The sequence below is a fragment of the Dendropsophus ebraccatus genome, chromosome 5 (assembly GCF_027789765.1).
Source record: "Dendropsophus ebraccatus isolate aDenEbr1 chromosome 5, aDenEbr1.pat, whole genome shotgun sequence".
Classification (NCBI taxonomy): domain Eukaryota; kingdom Metazoa; phylum Chordata; class Amphibia; order Anura; family Hylidae; genus Dendropsophus; species Dendropsophus ebraccatus.
The window spans coordinates 8880295-8897613 of NC_091458.1; the positions used below are offsets into that span (position 1 = coordinate 8880295).

A 17319-nucleotide genomic window follows, 5' to 3' on the forward strand; every position below is an offset into this window, starting at 1 on the left:
AGGCATCTCCCAAAAGTTAGACCCCTACCACCACCATGGCACTGTGGGGGTGGGGGGAGGTGGGTTGTCTGGGTATGCTGGTTTGTGATTAGAACAGAGTCTGTTTACACTGATGACGGCGGCCATCTTGGAGCAGATGGGCGCCCGAGGAGTGTTAGTGACAAGGCCGGGGGGGGGGGGGTGAGGGGACATGTATTCATCTTTCATGTATTCATGAAAGCGTGCAGTGGTGCCAGGAATGCCCATTACCAGCAGCCGCCGTTATACTGTTCCGGCCGGGGCGGCACCCACACTCTGCCCCAACCCCTCAGCTACCCTTTGGTAGCTGAGAGGAGGGGGCTACTGGCCTCACCGGCGCGGCTGCACTATTCTGTGCCATCACCATGAAAAGCTGATGGCAGCAGAATAGAGCCCAAAGCCGTATCGGCGGTCACTAAGGGGTTAAACTCACACTATTCAGTGTACAGTAAAAATAACTTAATAAATTTATTCTCTTGGCCACTAAGGTTAAGGCGATACCAAATATAGGTTTTTATAACTATTACCACTTTGGCACAATAGAAACTATCTTCCTGACAAAAACCCACAAAACCTGTCACCACATTGCAAGCTCCATAGCATTCTTTCCTTTTGGGCTCATTCACCTGGTTATATATATATATATATATATATATATATATATATATATATATATATATATATATATATGACTTTTTCATCTCATGACGAGTTTTCTTTTTTTTTTTTTTTTTTATAACTGTAATTTTTATTAAAGATTTTGACATTATATCGTAAAACACAAAAGCACACACGGTAAGGCTTTCACCTCAGCCCAGAAAGGTAGTGCATGTACAGAACAGTTGTAACAATAAACTGTAACAATTGGAAGATATGTAGTTTCTGCAAAGTTATAGAAATACCAGGGCCGAAACATGGCTGGAAGATCTTACATCAGTAGTAGCCAACAACGGGCGGGTCCAACATGGTAATCCGCCCCAAAATAAAGTACATCAACCATACACAATGATAAAACACAAGACAGGGGATACATATAAGGGAAGGGGTAAGGGGTGAAGTAGACTATTAGGGTTGTCCATCGGCAATCGTAAGAGAGGGAAAGTGAGAGTCCCATGGGGCCCAAACTGAGTCAAACATTTCTATCTTATTATTTAAAGAGGCAGTCAGTTTTTCCAGGGATCGCAGTTCCTGCATTCTGGCAATAAGACAGTTCATAGAGGGGGGCGAGACCTGTTTCCATCCCCTCGCAACCAGAGATTTAGCAGCAGTCAAAATAGTTAGTAATAATTTGGACTGTTTCTTCCGTAAAGTTTTGGGGAAGAGATTAAGCAAACACACAGCAGGGTCTTTGTGAATCTCTATGTGGAAGATTGTAGTGGCCATACTGCAGACCTCCCTCCAGAACTGCTCAATAAGAGGACATTCCCAGAAGATATGGAAAAGTGACCCAATTGCACTGAGGCACCTCCAGCACATCGGGGAGATAGAAGCATTCAACCTATTGAGCAGTTCTGGTGTATGATACCAGAACATCATCAATTTATAGTGCGATTCTTTATATGTGGTACATATAGAAGACTTTGCTGCCCTTTCCCAGATTACACTCCAGCATTCTCGTGGAAGCTGCCTACCCAACCACGTTTCCCAACGGGACATATATGCGTGAATAACCTGGGAATCCCCCACAGGGGAATTGAGAATACTATAAATATCTGAAATTAATCCAGCAGTGGAGGTATTACACCTCACCAGTTGCTCATAAGCCGAGGGTTTGGCCACCGTGAGGGTTCCCAGGCGAGACATCATAAAGTGTCGTATCTGCAAATAAGTGAACCCCTCTGAAGACGGTAAATCCGCCCCGTCCACAAGTCTGTCAAATGGAAGGAGAGTGCGAGTAAGTGGGTCCACAATGTCAGCGAATTGGAAAAGCTTTTTCGAACCCCACAGCTTAACAGGTTGGGACTGTAAACCTGGTGGAAAGTTAGGGAAAAGAAGAAAGGAGTGTAGAGGGGAGGCTTTAGATATGAGCCCAAATTTAGAATAGCAGGAAGACCAGATATGCAGGGTAAAGCGAATGGGCCCCAGTAGGCTGAGATGTGCGGAGGAAGGGGGGGATGGGTGCCACAAAAAAGAGTTAGGGTGAAATGGGGCAAGCCAAATCTTCTCAATTTCCACCCACTTTTTGTAAGCCAAGTACTTCGACCAGGCAAGAATCTGTCGTAGGTGAGTCGCCCAGTAATAATGAAGTATGTTTGGAACCGCCAGCCCGCCTTGAGTCTTACTACTCATCATCACCGACTTAGGTATGCGGTGTCGTTTTGATGCCCAAATAAATTTAAAAATATCCCTCTGGAGGGCCCTGAGCTCTGAGAGAGGTACTCTCACAGGAAGGGGTTCAAAATAGTAAAGCAATTTGGGTAATATGGTCATTTTCACCGAGGCAACCCTACCCAGGAGAGATATAAAGTGAGAGGTCCACTTAGAGAGGAGGGTTCTAATGTCCCTAAATAGGGTGGGGAAGTAAGCTGAGTACAGAGCAGAGTAGGAGGGTGTCAGTCGGATACCTAAATATTTAAGGGAAGATGTTGTCCATTTAAATTTAAATACCGAGCGCAGATGGGCGACCAGGTGATCGGGGAGATTCAAGGGCATGGCCTCTGATTTAGTGGTGTTGACTTTATAGCCTGATAGGACTCCAAATCTAGTGAGAAGATGGCGCAAGACAGGGAGGGTCGTGGCGGGGTCAGACAGGGTGAGGAGGATATCATCGGCAACGAGCACGATTTTGAATTCTTTGCCTCTCACCGACACTCCACGTATATAGGGGCAATTGCGAACCGCCGCCGCCAGGGGCTCGATGCACAGAACAAATAGTAGGGGCAACAACGGGCATCCCTGGCGGGTGCCGTTCAAGATTGAAAAGGTCCCAGACAACATATGGGGGAATTTAATAGCCGCAGTAGGGTTTGAATACAATGCCTCAATTGCAGTCAGAAAGGGTCCCCTAAGACCAAAGCGTTTTAGGGTCTCAAACATACACGGCCAGCCAAGGCGATCAAAGGGCTTTTCTGCATCTAGACTAAGAAGCACTGCCCTCTCTGACTGCTGGTTGACTGCATCGATAATATCAATAGCCCGTCTGGTATTGTCTCCACCCTGTCTGCCGGGCACAAACCCCACCTGATCCGCATTCACGAGGGAGGGTAGCCAATAACCGAGTCTAGTGGCCAATATTTTGGTGAAAATTTTAAAATCAGGGTTCAGAAGGGAGATTGGCCTATAATTGGAACAATCCGTGTGGTCCTTACCGGGCTTAGGGATAAGGGTTACAAATGAATGGGACAAGGAGGAAGGTATAGCTTCCCCTTGGAGAAAATAATTAAAAAGTGATAGCAATCTGGGGGACAGGTCCGCAGAGAAGGTTTTATAATAAAGATAAGTAAAACCATCCGGTCCTGGTGCCCGGCCCGATGGAAGAGATTTAAGTGTTTCTGACAGCTCCTCCATGCTAATGGGTGCGTTTAACTCATCTATAGCATTGATTGGTAAAGAGGGGAGCTGACACTCTGATAAAAATTCGTTAATCCGGCAGGAACGGGCCTCAGGATCGGAGGGAAGGGTGGATGGTAGCGAATACAACTTAGAGTAGAATTGGAGGAATAGTGAGGAGATATCAGCAGGATAATATCGCAAAACGCCCGTAGAATCCCTGAGGACCTGGGGGGACTAGGAGGCTGTTTGATCATTCAGCTTGCGAGCCAGAAGAGTATGGGCCTTATTACCCTTTTCATAAAAGCGCTGCCTGGAATAGAGAAGCAGCTTCTTGACTTTCATTAATGATAGCTCTTTCAACCGTGATCTCGCAGCCACCAGTCGCCGCAGCTTCACCAGAGACGAACAGTCGGCTAGGGATTGCTCCAAAGTCTGAATTTTTCGCTTGGCAGCCAGAAAGGCCATCTGGGAGTCTCGTTTATGACGGGAGCTCAGAGCGATACATTGCCCTCTGACCACTGCTTTATGAGCTTCCCACAGGATGGCTTCAGAGTCCACAGAGCCCCCATTTTCCAGGAAATATGAGGTAATACTGGCCTTGATCGAATCATGGGAAAGCGGGTACTTCAGTAGGGTTTCATTTAAGCGCCAATGACATTGGCGTATTGGGGTCATTAAGCTTTTCAAACACATCACCACCGGCCTGTGATCCGACCAAGAGATAGGGTCTATATATGCCCTTAGCAAGAGTCTGACAGTGGGAATATTGCCAAAGAAATAGTCAATCCTAGAATGTAAGCGATGTGGGTGGGAGTAAAATGTATATTCCCTCTCCGTAGGGTGGTCCAGCCTCCAGAGGTCATATAGGTTATGCTTTCGGATAAGTTTGCGGAATTCAGTGGAAAGTCTGGTTTGATCTGCGGGGACAGCTCTGTTATCTACTGAGTGCCTGTCTAGCAGGTCTGAAAAGGTTAAATTAAAGTCCCCTCCTATGACCCTGGGGGCCAGGGGGTATTTTGCCAACCTGTTAAAAACCCTACGGAGGAAGGGAATCTGGGTCCTATTTGGGGCATAGACATTACAAAAAATTAGAGATTTACTGTGTAGTGTGCCCTCCACTATAACATACCTCCCGCCTGGTTCTGAGAATGAAGAAGAAACCTGAAAGGGGAAGGAGCAAGAGAAAAGAATGGCTACACCAGCAGTTTTAGAGCCCCTGGAGGCAGCGATAGCTATGGGATAAGAATGTTGGGCAAATGAGAAAGTCGCGGTGTCATCAAAATGTGTTTCCTGTAAGAAAGCCACATCGGCCTTTAAATTGCGCAATTCCCTTAGGGCCAAACGACGTTTGATATTGGAGTTAAGGCCCTTTACGTTTAGAGTCACTATCCTAGCCATTGGGAGGGAGTATAGGACGCGGACCAGCAAAATAACAACTCACCCAGATCAGACAGCTCGTGGACAGGGACGGACCATCCTCACCCATATATGGACACAGTATAACAGCCAAAGGACCCCTAGAGATAGGGGAAAAAAGGGGAGAGGAAGGGAGGGGAGGGAAAACACAGACAAACAAGACAAAAACACCAAAGACAGACAGTTGTAGGAGCACATGGCTCACCGTCCTGACGCATCAGATCAGGAGAAAGGGGCAAACAGATTAGCCAGTAAACTATCACACACAAAAATAAACAACCCAAAGGTTGAAGTATGATGCCCCTATTGGGGGGAAGTCGGAAGCACCAACCGGGTCAACAGCAGACCAAGCACAGAACATATAAGGAACCGAGCAACACAGCTATGGAAGTATCAATTGTCGAAAAAGTAGGCCATGTTACAGTAGCCCAGAAGGGGCCAAAATGTTGAGAGGCAAGGAGGACACGAGGCCCACAGTCATGTCTCTACTCATGAGGGGGATCCATGTCTAGCACGGGGGGGGGGGGGGGGGAGTTATATTCAGCGGATCGTGGGCGCCTTCTTTTTTGCCGCTGGGTTTGCCACACCGGCGGCGGTGATGGAGGAGGGGGGGCAATAGTCCATTCTGTTATTTTAGGAATTGGGATGTCCAGGGTGTCGCAGAACTTGGGGAGGTCTGACAGATTTCGCAGGACAGCAGAGCGTCCATTCCGGCGAGCAGAAAGTGCAAAGGGAAAGTTCCATCTGTATGAGGCGTCATAATCCCTCAACATTGCGAGCAAAGGGCGCAAGAAGCGGCGTTTCTGTAGAGTTATCCAGGATAAGTCAGGAAAGAGTTGAAGGGATGCACCATCGAAATCTAGATCACGTAGAGAGCGAGCTTTAGTCATGATGGCCTCTTTAACCGTGTGGTCATGCAGGCAGCAGATAACATCCCTGGGCGCACCTGATGTCGGTTTGGGCCTGAGAGCTCTGTGCGCCCTATCGAACTTAATCTTGTTGGTGGGTGGGTCACCTAGAATAGAATTAAAGAGACCTTCTAGTGTACTGACGAGATCGTCATCATGTGTCGCTTCGGGTAGGCCTCTTTTTCGTATATTATTGCACCTCCCTCTATTGTCTAGGTCTTCAATGTGGCGTTGCATATCATCCAGGGTATGGGCCTGGGTGCAAACAGTGGATCTCAATTTGCCAATATAATCCCTGGTAGAATCATGGTCATCTTCCAGAGAGTCTACACGTTGAGAAATATGATGTAGGTCCTTTCTCACCTCTGCAAGTTCCGCTCTATAAAAGTCTCTTTCACCTCAGTAATCAGGGACTTAAAGTCCTGTTTAGTAGGGAGCTGAGACAATAAGTCCTGGACCCCCTGCTGGGACATATTGCCCATAATAGAAGTTTCAGAGTCCGAGTCCGCTGTACGCCAATCTGATCTAGACGAGGCATCAGAGCGGGATGGGCCAGCATTATTCTTAGTGGTTTGGGTCTGACCTCCTTTCTTATTTTTATCCCCCCGCTGCGTTTTCTGTGTGGTGGCCATCATATATTGCGATATTCGCTGCTGCCCCTTTAAGGTGATGGGGTCGGCACACTGCAAGGTCTGCTGTATGGGGGATGCAGAGGTATAGCGGTGGCTGCCGTCTCCTGCGGGACCCAGGCCTGTGCTTAACGTTCCCTGATTACTGCAGGGGGTAGCAGGGGAGGAAGGAAGAGGCCCAGCTGCAGGCTGTATCCTGCCGACGTGCGCGCAAGATGGCCGCGCTCCACGTGGGTGCTCACCCTCTGTCTCGTCTGCCGGGCTGATCGGGTCTCCCCTCCTCACCTCCGATGGACTCTGCGACGAGCCAGGAGAGATCCGGTTCCAGGAGCAGGCCGGGTCACGCTGTGGGCTGCAGGGGAGCTTCAGGGACGTCCGCCACGTGTCAGGCCGCCGGGGCTCAGATGCGCCCGCGCCGTGGGTGAGGTACGGGGTGGACGAGTGCAGGCGGGTAACAGGTCTGGCGTGGGTGGAGGTTGTTCTCGGGGTCCCCCGGTACCTCTGCTCCATATGTGAGAGCCAAATAGCTGTCGCAGAGCGGGTTAATGGCCGCTTATGTAGCTGTGTAGCCCGGAGCTCCTCACTCAGGCTGCTGCCTCCATCTGCGGTTCGCCACGCCCCCCATGACGAGTTTTCTAAAGCTGATTGATAAAATACAACAATTCTGGTGCTGTTTTGTTATTTTCTTTTTTAGGCTATGTTCACACTACGTAAAACTACGACCGTAGTTCTCGCTGCAGAACTACGGCCGTAGTTTTGCGCTGTGGAACATAGCTTATCTTCAATGGGATCCCGGCCGGAGCGTACACACATCGTATACGCTCCGGCCGGGATCTGTGCGGCCCCGCAAATAACTGACAGGTCAGATTTCTGCAGCCGGAATTCACTTTGGGCTATGGGAAGCTCTGATGCGGGCACGCGCTGATGCGCCCGCATCAGAGCTCCGTGGCCGAAAGGTCATCCGGCCGGTACTTAAGTACTGGCTGAGATGATTTGGCCAGAGACCAGCCATTTCGTGACCCGGCCGGGGTCACGGAACGGCCGGTCTCTTACGTAGTGTGAACATAGCCTTACAGCGTGTGTCGTACAATATAATTAACGATATAGTTTTATAGATTGGGTCATTACGGACGTGGGGATACCAAACATGTATAGGATTAGTGTTTTTGAGATGTTTTTATTTAATGGTTTATTTTATATAGGGAATGTAATGCATTTTTATTATTATGGGGGGTGGTTTTGTGTCTTGGTGCACTTTTTTTTAACTTTTCAACTAGTGTACATTACTGTACACTAGTGTAATACTAAACAGTGATCGGTAGTGTAGTGCAATGTATTGTATATGTCAGGCTGATCTGACATGGTAATCCCGGGATTACCAGGAAGACCATGGGGGGACCAGACGGTACAGCGGGACCTTCAATCACGAGTATACCAGCGGCCACCGGAATCCGTTGCATGCTGCTGTCATGATTTGACAGTGGCATTTAACGGGTTAAACTACCCGGAGCGGAGAATCCTAGTGACAGGGGGAGATCAGCTGTCACACTGAGATTTGAGATTTTTTTAATAGAAGTAATTTACAAATCTATGGCACTTTCTGGCTCCAGTTGATGTAAAAGAAAAACTTTTTGGTGAACCTTTAGGCTATGTTCACACTGCGTACGAGTCCGGCCGCATTTCGTACGCCGCTGTACATGTGCGGCTGAAACTACAGGCGTGGGAAAAATAGACATGCGGCCTGATGCGTGCAAACCGCGAACATATGCCCATAGTACAGTTATGCTTCCCTAGCTTGTTTCGAAACAATCTGAGGCAGGCCATTTACTTGGAAATCTTCGCCCAGCCCCGTAAACCACACAGAACCTTTTGGATTGAAAAATCAAAGTTCAATTTGGCTGAAATAAGTACTTCGTACGGGACCGCATGGAAATCCACGGCCGTGAGTTTCAACATTTCCGTCCTCAAACAATGGTCTTGTTCATTTTTTACGGCGCCGTATACGATCCGGCCGTAAGCTCATACGTAGTGTGCACTGTGCAGCTGTATATCATATACTTTCCAGCGTACGCATTAACCTCAAAACTACGCGGAATATTCGTGGTTCGCACTACAGCTGTAAACATACGTAGTGTGAACATAGCCTTAAATTGTAACAAGGAATGCTCATGGGGTGTACCCCAGTATAGACATGTCTCTCGGAATTCCAACCAAGCCAGGTAGGTGAAGTTATGAAGGGAGGAGGTCAGGTCCTCAATCCTCATAGGTTTATTTACCTTGGTAATCCACAGGGAAACAGGCGGAGGTTCAGTCCGCTTCCTGGAGTGAGAGATACAGGCTCTTGCTACCATGACAAGAAAGTGTAACAACAAGCATCTGTATTCATTAATGGTAATCTCTCTGTAATGGAGGAGGAACAGAGCCGGAGTCAGAAGTATCGTGAGTCCTGTGACCTTACATGTCACCAGAAGATATGCATGAAGGTGCCTTCTGAAGCACCTCATCGCCAACAGATTGGGTCCATCTGAGGCCAAAGTTTGATTGGGACCCGGTACCAGCGAGATAAAATCTTATACTGTATCTGGCCTCTTGAAAATGTAAAGCTCTTTTGGCTAGTTCCATAATATTGCCCGCTGATTCGGGGTCAAGGCCAGGCTTAAGTCCTCCTCCAACTTGAGCAGGTAGGAAGGATGGGTCAGGACATCAGGTCAGAGTATACCAATGACAGAGAGTGGTGTTGTTGGCCCTCACCAGCACAGAGACACTCATAGTAAGTTTTTTTAGGACAGGAAATGGGTTGGAATCAGAAGTGATTATAGAAAGTGGTTCAGCTGAATTATTCTTCACACAAACAAAGGGACAGGATGTACCATAGACTCCAATTTGGAAACAGGCTTCCAAGTGGAGGTGCCAGTGAATTGCAAGGCCCAAAATTTCCCAGCCTTCAAACATGTTTGAAAAGGTGAGAAGCCAGAGCAGCCCAAAATAAGAGTCATGGAGGGTGGTGTGGAACTCCTGAACCTGCAGGGATATCACTTGGCCTCACTGCTGACCAGGGTAGAAGGCTGGACGCACCATGGCCCAAGGGAAGGGAAGAAACCAGGCATGGACACCCAGATCCTCAGAAGCCCGTATTGTGGCACCTATTGTGGGGTGGGACCGAAGACCCATGAGCAGTTGTATGGGTACCAAAGTTATATAACTCAGGGGGATGTTGGAGAAAAACTGCTTAATGTTCACCCATTGCTTAAATGGGCCATGGTGCATCCATTCTACTACCCTAGTCAGCAGTTAGGCCAAGTGATATGCCTGCAGGTTCAGGAGTTTCACACCACACTCCAATTTGGGCCTACAAAGCAGAGCTTTCTTATGGCACGCAGGTTTGGAGCCCCAGATGAATTTAGTCTGAACAGAAGACAGGGACTTGAAGAAGGATTTAGGAAAGGTGTAGAGCAGTTTAGGCAGAAGGGAAAACTTGAATATTGTGCAATGCCCAAACCAATTGAAAGTACCATTGTCCCAGTTTTGTCAGCAACATTGAGGTGGGGCCAGCAAGGACGGAAAGTTCAGCCTCAACAGGTCTTTTTTCAACTGGCGGGGAGCCGAATGCCCAGATATTTAACGGAGCCTGGCACCCACCGAAACCTGAATGAGGACCCGAGAGCAGAGAACGTACACTGAGCCAGAGAGATGTTAAGAGCTTTTGATTTTGAGAAAGTTTGAGAGGTGAAAATCTCAAATTCTCGCATGAGAATCAGAAGCAAGACAGTCGGGTTGGAGACTAAGCCATGTATCTAATCCTATCAAGTGTGACATTTTCTGCTGAGATATATATCTAATCGTATCATCTGTGATACTGATTGCTGAACTGTGTATCTAATCCTGTCATGTGTGATACTGTCTTCTTGGCAGTGTTTGTTATCCTATCATGTAATCCATTATGTTTGATACAGTCTGCTGAACTCAGTTTGCAATTCTCTCATGTGTGACACTGTCTGTTGAGCCAAGTATCTAATCCTATTGTAGTGTCCCGGTACGGGTGTATACAAGTCTTATGCCACCAGGTTAAAGGTAACTCTGTCAGGTGTCACACTCAGGGATGATGGGTGCCTTTTGCACCATCACCACTTGGTCTTACTCTCCCCTGTTTGTCAGGGCTTAGCTGAAGGATGAAGGGGTAACTAATGTGATTTCTATGTTCAATGTTTAACCAATCACAGGTGCAGGTACCTCACACACAAAATCACCAACTACACTCCTTCCATCTCTTTTCTCTTGCACTTTCCCCACTAGTGGGAGGTTAGAGCCCTATTCCACGGGCCGAGGAGGGCCCGATCAACGATGTAAACGAGCGGCGATCTGCTAGATCGCCGCTCGTTTACTGGGCCTATTCCACGGCCCGATGATCGTTAAGCGAGGGCCGCAAGTACATCGTTACCGATGTCCTTGCAGCCCTTGCAGCAGCATACATTACCTGTCCGGGCTTCTTCTCCTGCGCTCCGTCTTCGTCCCCGGGTCCCGCGCTCTCTAACTTCAGAATGGCCGATCAGCTGACGGAGCGCTCAGCCAATCACAGGCCGCGGCGGTCCCGGCCTGTGATTGGCTGAGCGCTCCGTCAGCTGACCGGCCATTCTGAAGTTTGACAGCGCGGGACCCGGGGACGAAGACAGAGCGGAGGAGAAGAAGCCCGGACAGGTAATGTATTGCTGCTGCTTCTCCTCCTCAAATCGTCGGTCGCCCGCCGTGCACCGCTATTCAACCGTAGCGATGCGCGATGGGGGGAACGATGATTTTAGGTCTGGCCCTAAATGAACCATCAGCCGATGACACGATCATCGGCTGATCGTTCTCTCTATTTCACCGAACGATAATCGTCCGAATCGGTCCAAATGGGGCCGATCCGGCCGATTATCGTTACTGTGGAATAGGGCCCTTAGACTCAGTCACCCCTAAGTAAAATAGTTCCTGGTGGGAGCGCTTAGTGAGTAGTTTGGTGTAGTCTGGTGTAGGGTAAAGAGAACAAGCAAGCTAGAAGGTTTCTTCTGCAGGATATACCCAGGTCTAGTCCAGGTCCAATGCCCTTGTCAGGAACCAGAGACACAGATTTGTTCTATAAGAGACTTGCAGATAAAGATGCAGTGCTAAACCCAGAGGTGGGGTTACTGTCTCCTGGGTCTACACCTGTGGTCCTTCTTAAACATTCAGGACAGTCTATAAAGTCAAGAGACTGATCCCCAGTAGGACAAAGAGCCTAAGCTGATGTATCCTACTAATCTACGCTTGACTACCTTGGGAAGCCTCGAGCAGCTAGCTTCATCCAGTTGTATAGGCTTGGGTTTCATAATACCAATCCTGGCAGTCGCTAAGCTGGTTTGGCAAAAGGCGGTCTTCTCTCTTTCTACTTTGCTTCTAACTGTCAGTACAAGGATTCTCTTAAAGTGTCACTGTCGTGAAAATTTTTTTTTTCAGAAATCAATAGTCCAGGCGATTTTAAGAAACTTTGTAATTGGGTTTATTAGCCGAAAAATGCATTTTTATCATGAAAAAGCAGTTTGAAGCTCTCCCCCCTGTCTTCATTGTTCTCCTATGGAGAGAGCTAAAGAAAAGACCAAAACAGGACAACAAAGAGTTAATCTACAAATACCTCACCAGTTATCTCCTGGGACGGTCACCACTGACCTCCCTGACCTCGGATTACAGCTGTCACCCAGCTCCGTGCCTGTAATCCTCTGTTATCTGCTTTCTGCTGCCGGCTAACTCCCTCCTTCCTCCTCCCCCCTCCCCTCTCTATAGGAACAGACAGGGTACGACTCATGCAACAAGTCACAATTTTCAGATTTTTTGGAGTGGATGGAAAAGAGGAAGGAGGGGGGGGGCCTGGGAAAAGGCTTTTTACATGCAGATAATGGCAGATTTGGCTAATAAACCCAATTACAAAGTTTCTTAAAATCGCCTGGACTATTGATTTCTGCAAAAAAAAAACAAAAAAAAAACGACAGTGACTCTTTAAGTACACTAAATCACTCTCTACGCTATCCCGGCATAGTACAAAATGGCCCCCTGTACCTTTCCTCAGTTAAGCTACACTTTTCCTTCTATTAGCACTTTCTTCAAGTGCCTACCCCCAGCACTACTATCACCTATTCCTGCACCTAGTTGGCTGTTTGTTACCATGACTTGTATTTCGCTGAAGTTCCTCAGTAAAAGTCACCATCTGGTTAGGTTCTGCACTTTGTGTTAATTTTTCCGCTGCACCTGCACCCACTCATTGTGCTACCTTTTTAAGTGCCAGTGCCCAGGGGTGGGTAACGCCACATCTGCCCACCGTGACAAATGCCCCAGAGAAAACGCCAATCGCCCACCAGCTGTATACAACCTAAGCACCCGGACCATGGCACTATCATGTGACATACTGTCTGCTTTGCAGTTTATCTGGTGGAGCAATTGGGGACGGGCCCAATTTAAGACCCGTGTATGAGTTTCTTTCCAATATGTTTACACTTTATCTACTAATTTCCCCTTGTTGGCACGGTGCTTATGCAAGAGCCCTACAGTCTAATTGCACACATGATAGTGAACATGCGTCTTTATAGGGGTACCAGTACTTGTTGTGTGAGCTGTATGTGTGTGTGGACCAATCTGGAATTGGGTATGTAGACTCTGAAAACAAACTGAAACAAGTAGTCATAAATCACCGATATGAGACCCCGAGTGTTCCTTGTCACTTTTCATAGATATTCAAAGGCAAAAGGCTTGGGGAAGGGTGCCGCCCCACAAAGATCCTCAACCGCTCTACAGAGAGTCTCGTAAAAAGAAAAGGTCTGTGTGGGGAGGAGAAACTTGTCTCTAAGTTTCAGAAAGGGCGTTTAAGCGGGTCTACAATGTCCGCATACTGGAACAGCCCCGCAGCTAACCATGGAGCTATACTATCGGCATTCAGGCTACCCGGAATCAGTGGATGATATAGGAAGGGGCAGATTGAAGTGGAGTTAACTGCTTTGCTTCCGTCCAGACCGTTCGTGTAAGCCGCATTGGACCCAACAAAGAACTATCCAAGATAGTATGCAGGCATGGCCAGATAGGTGCACTTGGATGGTGAGGCGCCAACCACAGTTTTTTAATAGCCATCCACTTTGTGAATGCACACAGGGTCGTAAAGGAGGGGATCCTACGCAGATGCACTGCTAGAGAATACCTACGCAAGTCAGGGATGCCCAGACCTCCACGAGATATCTTGGCGATCATGACCTTGGCGTCTCCCCCCCCCCAAATGAACCTCATCATAGCCGATTGGAAGCCTTAAGAAAGGCTTTAGAGATAGGGACAGGTAAAGTTTCAAACAGGTAGAGGAGTTAAGGTAGAACTGACATTTTGGCGGACGCTATCCTACTCAAGAGAGACAACAGGTGAGATGACCATTTAGCAAAAAGACCAAAAACCTCTCTAAGTAGGGGGGAAAGTTTGCCTTGAATAGAGACGAGAACTTAGCTGTGATGTTTGTCCCCAAGTAGTGAAGAGTTGTGTCCGACCATTTATAAGGGAAGGTTGTTTTCAACCTGTCAATCTGTGGGCGGGGCAGGTTGATCGGGAGCGCCTCCGTTTTGGTTGTATTAATTTTATAGCCAGATAGTCTACCATACTCCTCTAAGGTGCGATGTAGGTTGGGGAGAGAAGTGAATGGGTTACGCAGCGTCATCAGGATGTCATCTGCAAATAGGGACATTTTGAATTCTTTATCTCTCACCAGGACCCCCTGTATAGCTGGATTAAAGGCTTTCTCAGCGTCTAACCTGAGGAGAAGGCCAGATCACTTAGTCTGATTGAGCACCTCAATGAGGTCTATTGAACGTCTCGTATTATCTCCAGCCTGACGATTCAATACAAAACCGACTTGGTCCTTGTCAATAAGACCCAGAAAGAAAGCCCACAATCTGTTAGCAAGCAATTTGGTGAAAATCTTTAGGTCGGAACTTAAAAAAGATATGGGTCTATAGCTACTACAGTCTGTCGGATCTTTATTGGGTTTGGGGACTACTATGATTTAAGAATCTAGCATTCTAGTAGGTATAGGGGAGCCCTGGAGGAAAGAGTTATACAGAACCAGAAGGTGTGGAGGAAGCACCTCTTGAAATGTTTTATATTAAGAGTATGGTTGACTATCAGGTCCAGGAGACTTTCCGCTAGGCAACTCTTTAATTGTCTCAGTGAGTTCTTCCATGGCCACGGGGGCGTTTAAGGCAGCCAAGTTCTCGTCACTAATAATTGGCAAGTGGCAAGCAGAGAGGTAAGCCTGCAAGCATTGATCGCGTGCCTCAGGGAGATGGGAGGGTAGGGAGTATAAGGAAGTGTAGTAATCAGCTAATGCCGCCGCAATTTGATCAGGGTCGTATGTTAGGTCTCCTCCCCTCGCAGGCCACTCGTAGCGGTGAGGCTAAGAGAGAATATGTCCGATTTGCCTTTTCATAGTATTTGTGTCTCGTGTAGGTGAAGAATTTCCCCACTTTGAGGACCGTTAGGTTTTTTACGCGAGTACGTGTTTCCACTAACTGTTTAAAGATGGAGGTGGAAGGAGCAGCAACCATTTTTAGCTAGAGAGAGAACATGGGCAGCTAAGTCTAAGGCCTGAGCATTGAATCTTTTTTCATCTTAGTGGACACCGCAATACAATGCCCCCTGAGAACCGCCTTGTTCGCCTCCCATAACATAGCATGAGAGGAGATACTACCTGAATTTGTAGTAAAATAATCGCATATATAATGTCTTAGGGAATCTCTCTGGACAGGGTTCTTCACCAGCAACTCATTGAGCCTCCAATGACAGACTCGGCGAGGAGAGGTGGAAGCTTTAAGATCTACTGTAACAGGTGAGTGGTCCGACCACGTTATGCCTGTAATGTCCGCACTGGTAGTGAGTCGTAGGCCCAGAATGTTTCCCAGAAGGTAGTCAATACGTGTATGTGTTTCATCGGGGTAGGTATACTGCCGCTCAGTAGGGGGTTGCACTCTCCAGAGGTCAAAAAGGTCATACCGCTGGATCAGCTGACGGAATTTTTGGGGCAGCAATAGTAGGGATTGGGGTGTCGGGCCAGGCCTGAGGGAGGAATGATCAGTCACCGGGGAGAGAGGAATATTAAAGTCTCCTTCGATAAGCAGGATTGGGGACACCATATCCGCTAGGAGACGGGAGATTTTAGCAAATAGTTTAGTGAGAAAGGTTATCTGTCCAGTATTGGGATTAGAGATACGTAAAAGTATTGGAGAACCCTGAAGATGACCTGTAAGGATAAGTGATTGACAGGACGCCTAGTTTGGAGACCAGGATCGCTACCCCCTGCCCTTTTCTTGTCAAGGATGGCCGTATGCTCTGTCAGGTATTGAAAGTGGGCAAATTTAAAGGAGCAGAAGCTATCATGGTGCGTCTCCTGTATAAAAGCAATGTCTGCATGAAGGTATTTCAACTCTCTGAGGAGCAAACGTCTCTTAAAGTTGGAGTTTAACCCTTTTACTTTAAAAGACACTAGACCAGCGTTTCCCAACCGGGGTGCCGCGGGATCCCGGTGGGAAATGTGCACTGTCTCTTTAAGCATCCCTAGAAGCTGCAGCCGCGCAGCTTCTCTGGATGCACAGATCACTTTGATGTTCCGCACAGTTAGCGGGCGGAACATTAAAGTGAGCAGCGCAGTTACTATGGGAGCCTATAGGAGGGAGAAAGGAAAGAAAGTTGCTAGAAATGTGCCGAGCCTGAGATGTTTGTCTTGCAGGTTCTGAGGAGATGAAACGTAGCTGGAAGAAATCATAATGGTGGTCTGGGCCAGATGAAGAGGAAAAGGGAAAGTGATGCATCAGATCAAAGAAGACGTCACCTGGTGGAAAGGGTTGGGAAGCACTGCACTAGACGCACAATGATAGCCAGATGAGGGAAGAGATATAATAGTCACCTGTGGGGTTGGAAGTAGGATCAGAGAGATATGCAGCCAGTGCCAGGAAACATTGAGGTCTGCCGTGGATCCACCTGTGAGACCTATAAGAGCACCACTGGAGAGGAAAGGGGGGAGGGAAGAGGGGAAGACCAACAAAAACAACAAAAAAAGAAAACAAAACATTAGAACCATCAAAACAAACTCAATCCAGATGGATATGACTGTCAACTGTAAGGAGACAGTCCCTAACAGGGTTATTGAAGGAAATCAATACTAAGTCAATGGGAGCGACATAATCCTTGTCAGGAGAGGGGGAATCAGAAAAGACGCCTCAGAAGGAGTGCGTGTAAATGCAAGTAAACTAACCAACTAGCTACTGTAGGGACAGCCAACAATTAGAAATACACATAGCAAAAACATATGGGGTGCATCAATTAGGATAACATTACAGTAGCAAACATTAAACCTGGAGCCTAGAAAAGAAACAGGGCGAATATGGCCAGCAATAGGCCTATGGCAACGCTATAGGGCAGCTAAATACTGGCAGTTCACTGCTGTGGTTGCCTGCGAGGGTGTCTACTCCCGGGCGGAGAAGTCGGCTGGGTGTTCTGCTTTCGACGAGCGCCCATTCTTTCCCACCTTTGGGGCAGGGGTGGTCTGACAGGGAGAAGTTCCGAGTTGGGGAGATCCGGGATCTCAAGGGAATCACAGAACCGAGGTAAGTCAGCTGCATGGCGTAGGATCGCAGACACCCCATTGTAACGTACATTCAGGCTGAAGGGGAAACCCCACCCATATGGAATGTGCGCCTCCTGTAGGACACGCAGAAGGGGGCAGAGCAGACTACGTTGTTGCAAAGTAACCCAAGAGAGATCTGGCAAAAGTTGAACTTGATCGCCTGCAAAGCTAATGGTTCTCTGGTTCCTTGCAGCTTGCA

At 47.8% G+C, this 17319-nt stretch overlaps 1 protein-coding gene across 2 annotated transcripts in view; it reads left to right on the forward strand.

The window, feature by feature from the left end:
• Positions 1-17319, forward strand: part of LOC138792251 (NACHT, LRR and PYD domains-containing protein 3-like) — a 123561-nt gene that overhangs the window by 60271 nt on the left and 45971 nt on the right. The gene's annotated exons all lie outside the window — the stretch shown is intronic.